The sequence below is a fragment of the Lissotriton helveticus genome, chromosome 4_1 (assembly GCF_964261635.1).
Source record: "Lissotriton helveticus chromosome 4_1, aLisHel1.1, whole genome shotgun sequence".
NCBI classification, from domain to species: domain Eukaryota; kingdom Metazoa; phylum Chordata; class Amphibia; order Caudata; family Salamandridae; genus Lissotriton; species Lissotriton helveticus.
In genome coordinates, this window is record NC_136063.1 from 507781537 (window position 1) to 507798109 (window position 16573).

The 16573-nt window shown below is 45.8% G+C and overlaps 1 protein-coding gene across 6 annotated transcripts in view; it reads left to right on the top strand.

The window, feature by feature from the left end:
- Positions 1–6541: 6541 nt before the first annotated feature.
- Positions 6542–16573, top strand: part of SNX16 (sorting nexin 16) — a 249202-nt gene continuing 239170 nt past the window's right edge. For 3 of the 6 annotated variants that reach the window (XM_078687097.1, XM_078687099.1, XM_078687101.1), the window contains exon 1: positions 6542–6634. The gene's annotated coding sequence lies outside the window, so the exon portion shown is untranslated. Of the gene's footprint in view, positions 6674–16573 lie in introns of all 6 variants that reach the window. The other 3 variants (XM_078687098.1, XM_078687100.1, XM_078687096.1) reach the window with 2 other exon arrangements.

The following is a 16573-nucleotide window of genomic DNA, read 5'->3' on the forward strand; positions in this document are numbered from 1 at the left end:
AGGGGCACAAGCGTTAAATCAAAAGCACAGTTTAAACATACAAAGTTGCACAAATATGGATGAGGGCGGGGGGCCACTCAAACCATATACTAAACAAGTGGTATAAGAAATACCAATCGAACAGTGGTTAGGCCTAGGGCCTAGGGAATCGCTGGGAGCAGTCAGGACAAGCAATGCTGAAGTCGGGAGAGGCCCACGGGATTCGGGTGCAGTGCGGAAGGCGCACGCATGCACCAATGTTAACCAATGGTGCGTAAAAGTTGTAAAGTTAAAGTTTAAGGACACTTCCGCTGAACCTAGAGGAACAAAACTTAAGACACAGACCCTAGAGATGTGTACCAGTGTGGGAACACCGGCGGAGCAAAGTTACCTCACCCACAGGAAGCGGGTGCACAGGGTCGAAGTTGAGTCGGGTTTCGTCACGCAGGCTCTTGGTGCTTGAAGCTGAAAGGGCTGCAGGCGGGGTGAAAGAGAAGTGTCCGGTGGAGTCCAAGGGTGGACTTGAGCCGAAAAGTACCTGAAAGCAGAGGGGACAGAGTCTGGGTCACTCAGCAGTGACCAGGGTGGAACCAGGGCGGAACCAGGCAATGTCGGGCGCAATCAGGTGGTCGTCGAGGAGCTTCTCTCCGCTGTCACGTGGGCTCTGGGGCATCTAAGACGTCCAGGAGCAGGTCACGATCTGTCCCACGCAGGCTCTCGCCGTCGGCGCTGTCGGCTTCAAGATTGGAGCAAACAACACTTGGCAAAAGCAATCCACGCGGAACTGGGAGATTGCTTCTCACTCGAACCAGGAGGGTCAGAGTGGGGGCTCCTTTTCAGGGGAGCTGGTGCAAATCTGGAGCAACCAGAATCGCAGGTCGAATTTCAAGTTTCGTCGGCACAGGGGCCACAAGCCGACTGGCAAGTGACCGGGCCCACGCGTTGAGCCAAAAGAAGCAGAAGGGCCCCACGCAGCACTCGTCGAGTGTGGAGGGCTGAACTTCGGTGCAAGTGTGGCTCAGGGTTGGGGCTTCTCAAACCCCAGTGTACAGCTTCGAGGGTCACTCGTGGGCTGCACGGTCAGCGTCTCGTGGTCTTTCCAAGATGGCGTGCCCCACGCTTCCGGTCGCCTCCACGGGTCTCAACTCTGCAGGGACTGTGGATCGGGCTGTTGGAAGGCAGGCAAGCTTGATCTCGTCGATCTCTGTCGCTCGAGTTCCGGAGGGAACTGCGACAAAGCAGACGTCGATGGCTGGATGGTGCCTGTTTGCACAGGGTGGTCACTCCTTGACCACAAGGGAGATTTTTCGGGCTTCTACGTCGAGTAGGATGTCGAAGGGTCCAGAGTTTCGTTTCTTATGTTTCATCAGGATAATCTGAAGTGCATTGGCACTGCTCCCACTCTTATTCGAATCTGGGGGGCTGGATTACCTGCTAGGTCCCCTCCTATGGGTGGGACCCAGGAACGGGGTGGATACACCCCTTTCCTTTGATCCAGGCCGCCCTGGCACGAGGGCTGGAGTGCCCCAGAACCGGTTCGGCCGGATTATGCAAGGGGCAGCTTTGTGCTCCCCATGCAGTGCCCGGTTTCTTTCAAACCTCCCTGCTACAATCCACTATCTCCTGTCTGGGGGGGTGTAACACCTCCCTGCGACAGGAAACCCTTTGTCCAGGCCCCATTTGGCTGAGTTTCGGTCAGCTTCAGGGGGTCAGACTCGTGTCTGTGGCAGAGGCATCCATTTTGTGGATCCAAGGTCCTTTTAGAAATTAACCGCATTTAAGTAAAGTAACATGTCTTACCCCTCTAGAGGGGTGGAATGCTATCCCCGTCGCCAGAACTGGCGAGGGGATAGTATTCCAAATCGTATGACACCTTACACGACATGTTTTGATAAAGCCAAACCAGAGTTGCTATATAACCGCGAGGATTATAAGGCACTTAAGAGTATATGGTATGGCATTATCCTGAAACAGCTTAGGGAGTTGTTCCCGACCGCTGCAGACAGGCTCAGCTCATGCTAGAGCTCCATCTCACATGAAACCACGCACTCTGCCTCCAGGATTGATGAGGCCTTCCATAGGAGTGGCTCACAGGTTAATATGTGTCCAGATATAGGTGTAGATATAGGTATACTATATCTAAGTAAGGGGTGCTTACACCACCTTACCCCAGCTGAGTGATCAGCCAGTTGTGTCAATTTAAGAACCAGCCAGGGGTGGCAAAAGATATGCTGCAGCCCCTGGTAGGCCTTGGTGGCCCCTATGCCCTGGGCACCTATAGTGCATTATACAGGGGCTGACAAGGAGTCCATTTCCAATTGTGGTATGTACCTAGGGTACATGGAATCCATTTTACAGAGAGAGCAGATGGCCTGGGGCCCTGATTAGCAGGGAACCAGGTCAACTAAGTCAAAAACCAGCTAAACACAAGGCAAAAAATCTGGGGTAACCATAGTCAGGTAGCCACCTTCCTACATACATATAGTCCCTGAGGCTGGCCGCTGTCACCCTCCTCTCCTACCTTCCTGCCGCCAGGGTCTCCAGTGTAGCCAGACAGTCAAGCGACCCCTCTTCAGGAGGGGGGTGCCAGCCAGCGCTCCCCTATCGCGTCACCAGCAATCCACCAACACCTCTTTGTTGTGGAAAGGCCAAAAGCAGCAGCCAGTCTCCCCTATGTAGCAGCGCCCAGGTAGAGTCACTCTTCCCCTCAGGCCTCAAGCCGGGAGCACAGTTTATTACACTGCGACCAGGACCGTGTCTGCCGAGTCTCCGCCGTCTTCCTCTCTCGTGGGCCTCCTCCACCCACCATGACAACCAAATTTTTCGCGGCAGCCCAATCCAGCCCTTCTGTGCCGCAACTCCAGGACAATACCCCTCCGTGGGGCCTCCGCACGCCTTCACCTCCCACCCGCCGATTCTGTCCCAGCGTGGCCCGCTATGTAGTCCGCAAAGCCGAGGCCTCTCGCAATGAGGCACCCACCGGGACTCTCCGTTGTTGCCCGCTACGCCGGGCTGACTTCACTGTACTCGCTGCTTCAGGCCCCAAGCTACCACTGCCAATGTCTGTGGCACGCCCCCCATAGCTGCGAAGTCCTCAAGGTGGAACCTCTGTTTACCTGGGGGCCGTCTCCTACCCTGATCCGTATCTCGGGGCCGCCATTGCCGCTGAGCACAATCCGTCAGTAAGGACTATTTCACTGCATACACACTGCGTCCGGAGCTCAAAAGTGTCCGGGGGGGGGTTCGGGGAAGGAACACCTGCTGTACTGTTCACCTCACAACCGCGGATGGCACAGGATAGAGCAGGAAAGCCGCCTGGAAGGAAGGAGCTCGTTTAGGCAGCGGCCATTCTCCACGGCTGCGAGCCACGCCCCCTACACTTTGTTTTTAACGCCCTGTCGATGGGGCTTGCCTTGAAATAGAGATAGTTGACTGTTTATTGCGCACTTTTATGATGCCTCATTTCATTATGAGGTGATTGATATTAATTTAATATAGTTCTCTACATATTGTGAACCGGCATAGCGCCTCACATTGCTTTTCGATGATAAAACCAATATTGGAATGTGTGATTTACTTGTAAATAAATTCTGTTGCTGGTAGCCCTGTAACCTCTAATGAGATACTTACCTTTACTTTTAGATTTCACAACCTTTGGATCTGAGAAACTATATACAGGATATAAGGTAATGAGTCGGCCTTTTAACTGCTTCCTTTCATTACGTATGATTGATAGTTTTTTGGGGTAGTATATCTAGTAATAGATGCTATTTCTTGCAGAATACGTATTATTATGTTTGCATCTGATACCCCGGATTCTAATAGTACTTGATTCTAGTTGACATACAGCTAGATTCATCAAAGTCCCGTTTTGCGAGTCTGTAATAGCGATTCATAAGGAATCGCTATTAAGGACTTGCAAAACGGGATTCATGTAGGAATTGCAAAAAATATTGCGATTCCTACATCTTCCTTATTTGCGATTAGTAAATTGCTATTCGCAAATAAGGAATAACTCCCCATTCATTCCTATGGGCCTAAAGGCCCATAGGAATGAATGGGGAGTTATTCCTTATTTGCGATTAGCAATTTGCTAATCGCAAATAAGGATGCGATTTCAAGGGTGTCCAAAGGACACCCTGTAGCACCCCTGAAATGCAAATGTACACATGTGTTGCGCACAAACATGTCCAAAGGACATGTGTGTGTGTAACATGCAACTTAGAAAAATGCACTGAAGAGCATTTTTCTAAGTTTTCGCTATTTACCACGAAGTTACAATTCGTGGTAAATAGGGGCAAAAAATTGCGAATTCGCAAATTAAAATTGGTTAATGAATTGCATTTAAGGAATCTCAAATAGAAATTCCTTAAATGCAATTCTTCGCAAATATGCGATTTCGCAATCAGCGATTCTTGCATTTGGGATGCTGAATCCCAAATGCAAAAATTGCACACGCAAAGGGCCAGATTCTGAGAATCTGGCCCTTTGCGACCCGATTTTTCTTTTATGAATCTACCAGATAGTGAGAAGTCCGCCATTCTCCCACCATTCACGGTTCTAAATAAATATCACATGGCACTGCATGTCTTTACCTTTTATGCAAAATCACACAGTGTTGGGCATGATGAGACCTAGACACTCTTTAGTTTTAGAATTTTCCATGATTAGTTTAAATATAACCAAATGAAAGCACGAAATCTTTCTGCACTACCAATAGACACTCTTTGGTGAAGTTTCAAGGTCAAATGACCCGGGTGGCGGTTAGAATACTAGTTCCGAATTTTAGCTGGCAATGTTTTTGCATCCTGGGACTTGTAGTTCCATTTTCTCATTGTAAGTAAGGTTTTAAAAACTTCCAGCATGCAAAGCTTTGATGGCTATAATCAGAGACACATAACATGGAAACACGTGGAAGCTACAAAGCCCCTGTCCATATGTTTTGGGTGCACACACACATCAACCATATAACAAAATAACAATTACCACAGTTGTGGCTTTTCTATAGTGTATAGGGAATTATTTCAGGGAACTGCTTCTGGCATAGGCTCTATTCATTCATCTGGGCTAGCAGTGAATCCTTCCATCTCTTGGCATCTATTTAGATAACGGATAGGATCTATCCTGTCAGAGTATGTATCATCTACACTCTTCTGATGCATGAAGAGCACATTTGTAGGAGGGGGTTAATGCTCTTACCAGAACACAGACCATTCTATTCAAAGGTTCAGCCGGCAATAACATTGCCTTGAGGGCCAATGAGCTTGTTGGAAAGCACAACATGCAAAATATTTGTTTTTATGCTGATAGCTCAGTTGTTGTTTTTTTTCTTCAGGGATCCTTGTATCATGCAGGTCACAAGTTAAATTCCGTGTCATATAGCTTGGTGAGTTATGACCAGGAGTTAAGGAGCTGCATGCAAGAGACAAGACATACATTTGGAACCTTAATGTTTTTTCCTCAATATTTTATTATTTTAAGGTTGCTTAAATGAGGGTTACTTTGGGTAGTAATAAACCCTTATTGGTAAATGATGTATAAATAGTTACAGTGACATAACTATTGGGCAGACACTTCAGACTTTTTTTACGATGTATGCAGATTTCTTGCATATAAAGCTTGGTAAGGTCGAAAGCCATAGCCTTGCCCCTTGCTCTGCCCTTATGCCTGCCCCACACTTCACCACTCCTTTTGGCGAGTACCTGCACCTATTTTTTTCCATTAAGAGCACTGCTCCCATGTCTGCAGAAGTGCACCAAAAATGAAAGGCAGTCCTTTTATCCCCTATCTTGGACCTTATTGTAGGAAAGATAAAATGCAAAGACTGCTTCTAAAGAGGTGATGCCCGGGATGTAGGTGACAACTGGTAAGCGCCCCGTGTAAAGTGTGACGTCTTTCACAAGTTCTTTTTGTAATTAACACAGGAGACCCCTGGAAACTAAACTCATCTATTTGATTTGTTCGAAAAGAGTAAACAAACTACAGCTGGCAAGACAACAACACGTTTTCTCCGCCAAAGAAACAAGTGTGTGCGGGTGATAAAAAAAAGCAGTTAAATCACATTCAACTGCCTACCCTAAAACTTAAAGTACATTTCAGTACATATGTCTCTTCATTTCGGAGCTTTCCATTTTGTACCCACTGCTATGACCTACCGATTCCTTATGGGAACGCACAGGTTCCGGTTAAAGGATTAGGATTTGCTCAAACAAGCCAAACGCACGTAAGAGAATATGCTGTTTACACAGTCAGTTCAGTGTGTTTCAGCTTCACTGGGCTTTGCCGATGTTAAAACACACCGAGTGTTAAAACAACTTCCCTCAAATTTCCAGAAACACACTGTGACAGCCACAATGGAAATCCCCGGAATCACAGGGCTTTAACAAAAGCGTCACACGTGTAGCTCGGCAAACTGTAGTCGCGTGACGTCCGTGGGCGACGAGTTAAGCTTTTCCGGGCGACGGGGCGGTCTTTACCGCGATGTCAGAACAGCCTTTTCCGGGGCGGGGCTATTGCTAACCAATAGCAAGAATTATGGGGCAGTACAGCCCTTCTATCTGTCCTTTTAGCCTGTCAATCACCATAAACTAGCTTTTCGATTACCACTCCCCGCTTTCACTTTTTGAAGCTGTTCAGAGTCGAAAGCAAGGCGAAGGTAATCGGATGTAGGAAGTAATCTGCAGGGAGGCGGGAGGTAAGACCCTAATTCGGGAACCTCCCGTCTGATTAGGGTTGGTTGGCATGTATTCATGGGTTGCAAAACAAAAGCAATGTTTTGTTTATTTCTTTGTGGGATGGCAAATATATAAGGTTTATTACATGTTACCTTGGTTTATGGTTAGGAAATAGTGCATGGAAGGGAAGACCCATTTCTATCTTCACCTGTTACGTGGTTTCTTCCGTGGACACACATAACCCATGCACTGCACTGTAACTACAGCTGGCTGATCTTGGCATCCGAGTTTATTAGCACGCGGGCACGCGTTGTGGACTGTAGTAAACAACATTGTTACTAGAACCATGTTTTGAGTTAATAGTATTCTAGTTCACCCTGGAGGCAGAGCTCCACTTCACTGGTGTTCCATACCAGTTTACAGCTTGTTTGATTTGGAACTCGAGGGCCAGATCATATGGCAACATGGTCCACATCAAATCTGTCAACATAGTAAATAACGTGGCACTAGTTTGGTGCATACTATTTAGTTGCCCGGAAGTGGTTTAATACATCCCGAAATTATGGTAAATACAGAGGACGTAAAAGGCTCCGGAATGTTTTTTTTTTCTTATTGTAACTCTTAAAACTTGGTAATTTATTACACAAGGTCCTATTAGAGTCACCTGCGGTTGGCTGTTTTTGGTAATCTGATCTGAATTTGACAATGGTTTGCTTGAAAAGTGGGATGAAATAAGTTTGTGTGGAGCGGGGGGAGGAGGGGGGCGAGACTCCGTAAAGGGGGATTCCATACGAGGGTTGTGGCCCTCGTGATTAGGGGCGCGGCTTAAACTCGTAAACGAAATTTCTACAATTCCCAAAGTTTGCCATCCAGCCAGTATTTTGGTTCCTCAATGAGCTTTCTGTTATTCTAAACGGATATAGTACACAACTAACATGTACAAAATCAGCAGCTTTGTCAAAGGTTGTTTACTGTTTAAGGCGATTGAGTAACAACAATGATTGTTACAAATAATTCATATTCAGATGTTTAAATTCTGAAACTGTGAGACTTAATTAAACATTATTAAGGCTTGTGGAAGAGGTAGTAGTCTTCAAAGTGTCTCAATCGCCCCCGTTATGTTCACTCTCTTAGGCATGCAGGGACTCTTTCTCTCCACATCTCGTCCATATCTACCACCTCATCGCTTTCCTCTTCAACACCCTCTTTTTCACTTTGTCCCGAACGATCTTCCTCCGGCTGTGGCTCTGCGGATCCGTGGGACGATGGCGAGGGCGAGGTTGGCGGAGCGGAGCTGGCGGGTGGGGGTGTAGAACGAGAGGCGGCTGTTGAGGTATTCGGGGCCTTTGTCGTGGAGCGCTTTGTGTGTGTGGGTGAGGAGCCTGAACGTGGTCCTCTTGTTGACGGGGAGCCAGTGCAGGTTTCTCAGGTGGGCGGATATGTGGCTGTGGCGGGGGATGTCGAGGATGAGTCGTGCGGAGGCGTTCTGTATGCGTTGTAGTCGTTTCTGGAGTTTGGCGGTGGTTCCTGCGTATAGGGCGTTTCCGTAGTCCAGTCGGCTAGTGACGAGGGCCTGGGTGACCGTCTTTCTGGTTTCGGTGGGGATCCACCGGAATATCTTTCGGAGCATGCGCAGGGTGTTGAAGCATGATGACGAGACGGCGTTGACTTGCTTGGTCATTGTGAGGGTGGAGTCCAGGATGAATCCCAGGTTGCGTGCGTGGTCCGAGGGTGTTGGTGCGGAGCCCAGTGCTGAGGGCCACCAGGAGTCGTCCCAGGCGGAGGGGGATTGTCCGAGGATGAGGACCTCCATCTTGTCTGAGTTCAGCTTCAGGCGGCTGAGCTTAATCCATTCTGTGACGTCTTTCAACACCCACAGACCACGCACGCAACCTGGGATTCATCCTGGACTCCTCCCTCACGATGACCAAGCAAGTCAACGCCGTCTCGTCATCATGCTTCAACACCCTGCGCATGCTCCGAAAGATATTCCGGTGGATCCCCCCCCTTCAGCGCCTTGAGACCCTCACGGGTGAGTAGCGCGCTCTATAAATGTATTGATTGATTGATTGCATCCTGCACATTGGGTCGGTAAATTCTTTGCCAACTGCAGACACCAGGTGACACTGGAATGTTTCTCTAAAATCACATCACAAAGTATACTTCAAGAAACAGCATTGCCACTTTCTTTTATAATAAATGCATATATGGCTTCCATGAGGGCCCTCCTTACAGAGCACAGAGTTAGCTTCTACATTCTTGTAGATGATTCCCCACTCCACCGCAAAGTATTTCAGAATCTGAGCAGCTGGGTTCTTTATAAATGCCCCCAAAATGGAGGTGCTGTTGATCAGAGTGCTGCATGAATGGTGCAAAAAAGAAATGGGAACCCTGCGTAGTTAATAGAGTTTTAGCTGGAGAGCATCTGCTTTAGATGGAGCACTCTACATCACCCCTGACACTCTAAATCTGCTAATCTCAATTGTCAGTTTTTCTAGCATAGTTTTTAAGCATTGAATTAGCACAGTGCCATTCACACCGAGCTAGAAAAGCTTCAATGCCATTTTTGCAGCACGTGTTTCAGCATAGGATTAGCTAGTTTTATTCGTGCAGAACTAATACATGGCTAGATCATTTTGCCATCCCATGCACAGTATTACACCTCTGTTGTGATAAAATACCATTGAAGGTATACTGGAATGAATAAAATCAGCTCCTGACACGTGATTTGCTGTTACTCAAGCACATCAGAGAAGCATGGCTTTGTCCAGACACAAGAGCGCATCCAGTGTAAGTTCAAGCAATGCTCTTTCAGGCTCAGAGTGACACTTGGCTTTAATAATTTGAGAAGTGTATGTTTTGTGAATGCAGTGGTCTCATTGTTTTGTGGTTGTGTGTTTTGCATTAGCACGTCCCTCTCAAATCCCTCCTTACATTTTCCTTATTCCCACCCATTTAAAGTAATTATGCCCCATTTTCCCACCACCCTGGTCCAGTCCACTTTTACTACAAAGGAGTAAACTTGTCAATGCATTTTAGTGTTTAGTTAATAAAACCATAACAATTTCCGTACATATATACAATATCCAACCAAGATCCTAAAATGATTGAAAAGCCATATTTTTCTGTCCCATTTAAAAGCGTTTCTAAAAACACAACATCCACCCCATGGAGAGAGAGAAGACTAAGAATTAGTGGGTAAAAACCTTGTGGTAATGGAGTACAGAGGTAAGCCCAAATATTGAGCACTTAAAGTGCAGAGGGCGAAGGGTTCGCATAGATCGTGAAGAGCACGGCAAGCAACAAGTCCGAGGGAACAACAGTTGTGGCAGTGCAGGACAGATAGACCCTTCATTTCCCCTTGCACCTGTGTGGAAAGTGATCATCCTAGGCTAACATGCACAGATAAAGTAGGCAGCAAGATCTAACCCCCGCTCCCCACTGTTACAACGATCGATAGCGAATCACGTCATGTTACTTTTCCACACCTGTTACCATGGTTAGACCAAACCCCCTTACCACGCCTTTGTCACAGTTCAAGAATTTAGAATACAATAGTACGTCATCAGTTTTTGGGTGGGAGAAGTGGGCTGTGGCTCGACAGTTTGAAGTTGACCTCTGGCTTCATTGACGTATTTCCCACACCTCAAAAGAGTGCTCACATCGGTTTGGGTAAAACCAAGCGATGAGGCCTCAAGGCAGGTTTTGGACCCCCTGAGTCAAGTAGATTGGTTTCAACAGGTGCCTCCTGAAGACGTCAAGAGGGGGGCAGCAGCACAGGATATCCAACCAGGATTCATGCTAAAAATTGCATAGCCTGCATTCCCTTTCCCGGATGGACCCATGTGGGCCGAAATTGGCCACTGGTAAACCAAGCAGGCCATATAAAGGATATGTTAAACACAATGGAGCTGCTCCCAGCGGAAAAAGAGGGCTAAGTGCAAATGTTCCTTAGTTCATGAGTGTAGGCATCTCACAAAAAGTGTAGGACTGGTCTCACACACCACCTGGTGTCATGCTTCATCATTGACCAGTCCTCGCCCTCCACAAACTTGGTTTGGTGGAGGGCGGGCATACACCGGACGACAGGGATGCACTTCTAAACAAAGTGGGGGCCCAAATAAAGAAAAAGTGAGTTAAAAATCCATTACAGGCATCACATTACCTTTAATATTGCTGCCACCTGTATGGTGTTCTAAAGATGTGGTCGGTGTGTTGGGCATATAATAGTCCCCCCACCGATATCATAAGGTCGACATGTTTCTGCCAAGTGGCCCGAAGGGGTCCGTGGCATTCATCAGGACCTAGGTGTAAGTAAAGAAGGGGGCTCCACTCTTCGAGGAGAGGAGGAGGACGCACAGGTGGAACAGCAGAGAACATCCCAAATTACACTGAGCTTTGGACCAGAGGGGTCCGCGATCCTTCACCCTCCTATGGGACCTTGAGTTTCATCTATTAGGGCTTTAGATTCCAAGGCCACCTCGCAGTGGAGAGTGTTCTTCTTCACCCCACACAGTGGATACTCTCCTACCACAGTCTGGTAAGAGTGGAGCCCCCTTCTTTACTTACATTGAACATAGAAAGCTACACATTTCTGAGAAATAGACAAACGTTGAACTCTGCAAGTGGTTGTTTGTGTAGACTGTTCATGTTAAACCAAACAAACTCATTATTGAAAAAAAATAAGGAAAGTGTGTCAGAAAAAATAGAAATTGGCAACAAGAGTTTAATCTGGCATTTATTATTATCTGTAACTTTACATACTGAAAGTAGATCTACAAAAACCATATACCATTATGTTCACCAGAGTCTACCTGTGACAGTGATATACAGTGTAGTGTTTTCAAAAACCTGCAACACCCAGATCCAAGAGCTGATCCACTGTTTGGATGGTTTTTCATTCTTCACTGATCATTTTGCAATTTTTAATGAATAATCTAAGAAATAAAAACTGCATATGATGGACAGCTATACTTTTTTAGAAATATACCCAAAAGCTCAGTAGAGGGATAGGGTTTTTTGGCATGTCTCCTAATTTTACAGCACCCATAGTGCCAGTTGATTCCAGGTCATTATAGAAAAATGATTTTCTTTTGGGCACGCACTTACCATACAAGGTTACAATGCTGGACCTATTAATCATATAATAGCAAATGCCCTACCTTCCTGCATTGATAAAATTATCCCAATAAAAATGGTACCCCACTAGTGTGGGTGGATCAATTGCACGTGAGGCACAAATATGACATGTGAAGTGAGGAAGTGATTTTTTGTGAAAGATAGACTTTAGAGTTTGTTGTTTACTGCAGTGTTTGTAGTGGGCCGGCACACAGAAACCTACCTATCCCAGACATTTTTGGCAAGTACAGACCTGGGGAAGTCCAGAACAGTGCAAGTTTTTTGGAACCCACTACTTTTTTAAAACTATTAACGAAGAATCCCCTGAAAACATCACATTTTCACAGGAGGGAAAAAAAACTATTTTCTCACATAGAAAGAGCCGGCCTTTGCGGGGGTAGCAATAGCCCTACCACTCAGTGCTTCTGTGATTAAAAACACAACCCCACCTGTGTTGGTTGGGCTATCGCCCTATCCGGTAGAAGTCCCAAAATCCAACATGAGTTGTCTTTTAAATTTCAGTAATTCTAGAGATGTGAGTCACTGAAATGTTTGAACCTGTGTCACATGGGACTCCTACCAGTGTTACCACTTTATGAAAAGTAGTTACCATGAGAGTCCGAGGTGTTGTGGCTTGCTGTATGGATCACTCTACTTTTTCTTCTCTTGAATAAACTGCAAATACAAAAAGTATAGTAATATCACAATATTTCATCTCAATTTCCATTAAGAATAGGTGCAGTATTTGGGTCCGGGTTGTCCAGCACCCAGTAGACTACCAACGCTGGGCATTTCTGCAAACTAGACTGCCAGGGGTAACCACAGTGGCGTAGTATGCATGGATTCGACTACTGTTTTTTACCCAGATATTCCCGCAAACGTTAAAGTAGCCCAAAAGAAACACAAACGTGAGGGGTCATCTTGTTATTGAAAAAGGATGTACAATTGAGGAAAATATTGCAACTGAAATGCAACTATAAAAATGCAACTGAAATGGGAAGAAGCGCTGAAATAATGTGAAGGAAAATGTAAAGGGAAAGCAGGCCTAATGTAGTTGTATGCGTTGAATTTCTAGAGTGAGTTTTGGAGCACAAACCTGACTGCGCACTTTACAAGGTTCTTGAAAATTTTCAACAACATTCATTATTCTATGGTCAATGGAACAATGTAATATGGTGTACAAGAAACTTCAGTTATAATTAAAAAGAACCCCTCTCCCCCTACAAAGGTAGTACTCTTTAATACTTTGTGTATAGGAATTGTTCAGTTTCACACTCTTAGGTCTATAATGTTATGTGAGATTAAAGGAAGACTAATGTAGGTGAGTGTGGAGTGGGTATTGTTTTAGGGATGTTTGGATTAGTGGGAAAGAGGCACTACCGTTTCATGGTGACTGAAAATGTAGGTGGTTGAGGACCAGTTTTATAAGGAAGTATCACAGGTGTCTATGGAAAATACAATGAGAGAGGGAAAAATGTTAATTTGGCCCACTTGTGTTCTAGTTAGTTTAGTAATTGATGTCAGTCTCTCTGCTTCAGAATGTAAGTTGGTATGAAAGAGGAGAGAAATAGGGTGCATCTCTGAAGAGGTGTTTAAGTGTTTTACACCAAGCAGCACTCTGCTTCGAAACTCAAGGTTAGTGGTTAATAGGTTAATCCAGTGCCATTGGTTGTCCATAGGATTAATCTTTTTCACTCAAGCAAACCATTCCACGCATTCACTCCAGTTTATTTGTGGTAGAATAAATTCGTAGGAATTAGGAGGGATTGGAGGGGCTGGGGGAGTGTGAATGTTAAGTTATGCAGTTTTGTAAAGCACACTATTACCCAGGAGGGTCCCGGTGCTGAACAGTTGTGAGTCTAGTAGACACCCTTAGGGGCTAGTGGGACTACTTGAAAAGCTAGGTCTTCAGGTTCTTGCAGAATTCAAAGAGGCTCTTGTGTGTAGTGCCATGTCATTCCAAACTTTAGGAGCGATGTAAGAGACCGATCGACCACATGATCTGGTTTTCATTATGAGCGGGATGAGTGCATTAGGAAGTCTGGACCAGCAGAGGTGTCTGGAGGGTTGTGAAAGCAGATGCAATTGTTGAGGTATGCTGGCTCAGTGTTATATAGTGCATTGAAAGCATGGGTGAAGAGTATGAATTGTGCCTGTTTGTGTTTGGGAGCTAGTGTAGCTTATTCAGGTATGGTGTGCAGTGTCGGAGGTTGAGAGTGATTGTAGCTGCCACGGTTTGAATTGTCTGCAGCCTTCTGGCAACGTTTTTGTTGATTCCGTCATAAAGGGTGTTTGTTTCAAGGGCGTGCATGACAGTTCTCAGGGTGCTGATTGGGAGTAATTTGAAAATCTTACTCCTCATGTTCAGAGTTTGGAAGCATGAGACCGAGATGGCGTTAACTTGGGCCGCCATATCAAGTTTGTTGTCAATGACAACACTGAGGTTGTTTCCGTGGGTGGTGGGGGTGAGTGTCAGTCCCAGCTCTGTTGTCCCACAGTGAAGTGCCTGTCCCAAAGATCATGATTTCAGTCTTGTCTGTGTTCAGCTTCAGGCAGTTGGTCTTCATCCATTGAGCGATTTCAGTTTGCAGACATTGAACTTGATCCGGGTTCTGAACATCTTGTCCTTGACAGAAAGAAGAGATGCGTGTCGTCAGCTTAGGAGAAGACGCGGATATCCTGAGGGCGGGTGATGATGGTTAGAGGGATCATGTATGCATTGAAGAGGGTTGAGCTCAGGGAGGATCCGTGCAGAACTCTGCAGATGAGGTTACAGGTGGTTTATGGTGCCAGGCTGACTGACTGGGTTAGTTCATGCTGGTGGTTGGTGGGGTTAATTGATGTAGTAGAGGAGATCAGGTATTGTTAGGTTGCCAGGGCATTTCTTTTAACCAAGGAGAGATTGTGATATCTGAAATTAATTGTGGGTAATTTGCAAAATACATTAATAAAGATTAACCCGTTCTGTGCTTGGTCGACACAAGCACGACCGTTGGCCGACGCAGGCCCGCCCACCCTTTAGAACGCCTGCACCGCGGCGGAATTTTCGCTGGAGTAAACGGGTTAAGACAAACATGCATGTTACTTGAAGGTCGTGCTTTGAGGAAGCGATGAAACGGAAGGAGAGGGCTATTTAAGCTAAGGCGACAACCAGACCTTTTGAGTAAGTCAGTTTTCATGCTGCGTTTTACTTCTATAGAGTATACTCTTTGAGATTAAATTTTATACAATTTGAAGATGAAGGACTGTAGAAAGAACCTAAATGTCCTGTTGCTTACCATCCCATGAAACTTAGCTTAATGCTGTCTTTATTCATACATGTTTAGTAGTGTAATGCTTCAGAAAGTAGTTTTCAAGCATGCATCCTTCTGTCCATTGATTGCTAAGCTGCCATTAGACCACTGTTTCAGCAAGTAGTTACTGAACGCATATATAATAACATTGTGAGAGCAGATCTGGTTTCAGATCTTTTTCCCATCTCTGGCCAGTCACATGGAATACATTCCCTCTGGAGCTTCGAACCACAATGAAACTTACACCTTTCAAGAAAAAACTAAAAACATGGCTCTCATGGCAAACCTAACAGGACATGCATCGATATTGTAGCCTGGTGAAGTAGTGCCAGGACACTCTTTGTGTAGCTGTGCGCTATACAAATCCAGCTAACATTACATTAGGCTGAGTTCAAAGGAAGCAGTAATCTCAAGATCATAACTGTGAGAAACTAATGGAAACATCAGGAAGAGATCCAGGAAATGCTTGAGTGGATATCTTCTGATGTTCATCCTTGAGTTTGATTCACAGTATTAATTACAAGGCAACATGGGATCCACTTTGGGTGCCTCTGGCTTGACATTGCCCAGGTTGGCAGGAGAAGAGAGCATCCCGGAAATGTATTGCCTGAATTCCTTTGTTTTGAGGATAGAGTTCCGAGTGCTGGAGTGAGTGGAGACAGGCCTCCGTTTAGATATTCACTGAAGACTTGGTTAGTAAGGGGCGCTGATTAGACTTCCTAAAGCACTGTTTGGACTTCCTAAAGCACAAGTTTTTTTGTGCAGATAAAGGGAACCCTGTAAGAGAGACCCAGTCGTTTGTTATCCTTGATCACACTTTCTGTTGGGCTGATGACAGATGAGTGCAGAAAGCTCTCACGTCTTTGTAACTCTGTTAGGGGCCCTCCAGGCCTGAGACTTTCCTGCTATAAGGGGCATCTCTACATAAAGAAGCTAGGGCAGTCTAGATCAAAAGCAAGGTGCAGGCAAAAGTAAGTGAAGGGAGCAAATGTTACATATTTTATGTTAAAAGAGAACCAAAATATTTCCAACTAAACAAAAACTGAATGCAGGCTGTGAAATGAGAATTATTAGCAAGCATTCCCCTGAGCAAGATACTAATATTCCTACAGATTCCCTTAAGTGATATTAGACACCATGACTTTCCTATATCTGCATTACATAAATTAGCATATAGTCAAACCTCTTTTACAGACCTGTCTCCGGTCTTCTTTATCTCTTCTCTTTTATTCCTTCCTTTATGAAAGGCACCGCAGAAGCAAGGGTAGGGAAGTTAGAGGAACAGGGCGAGAAGCATCTTCTGCACATGCAAACACCGCTAGTAGACTGTTGGCAAATCCCATTGGAGGTTACTGCGCCAGTACGGGTTTTGCGCTTTGCTGACAAACGGCACGCAGAGCTCACAGAGAGCGAGTGAGAGCAGCGGCAGCGGGAGAAGGACCGCGACCAAGATCGGAAACCGCCCTGAAGCCCTGAAACCGCCTGTGGCCGCCTCACCTCGCCTTGCTG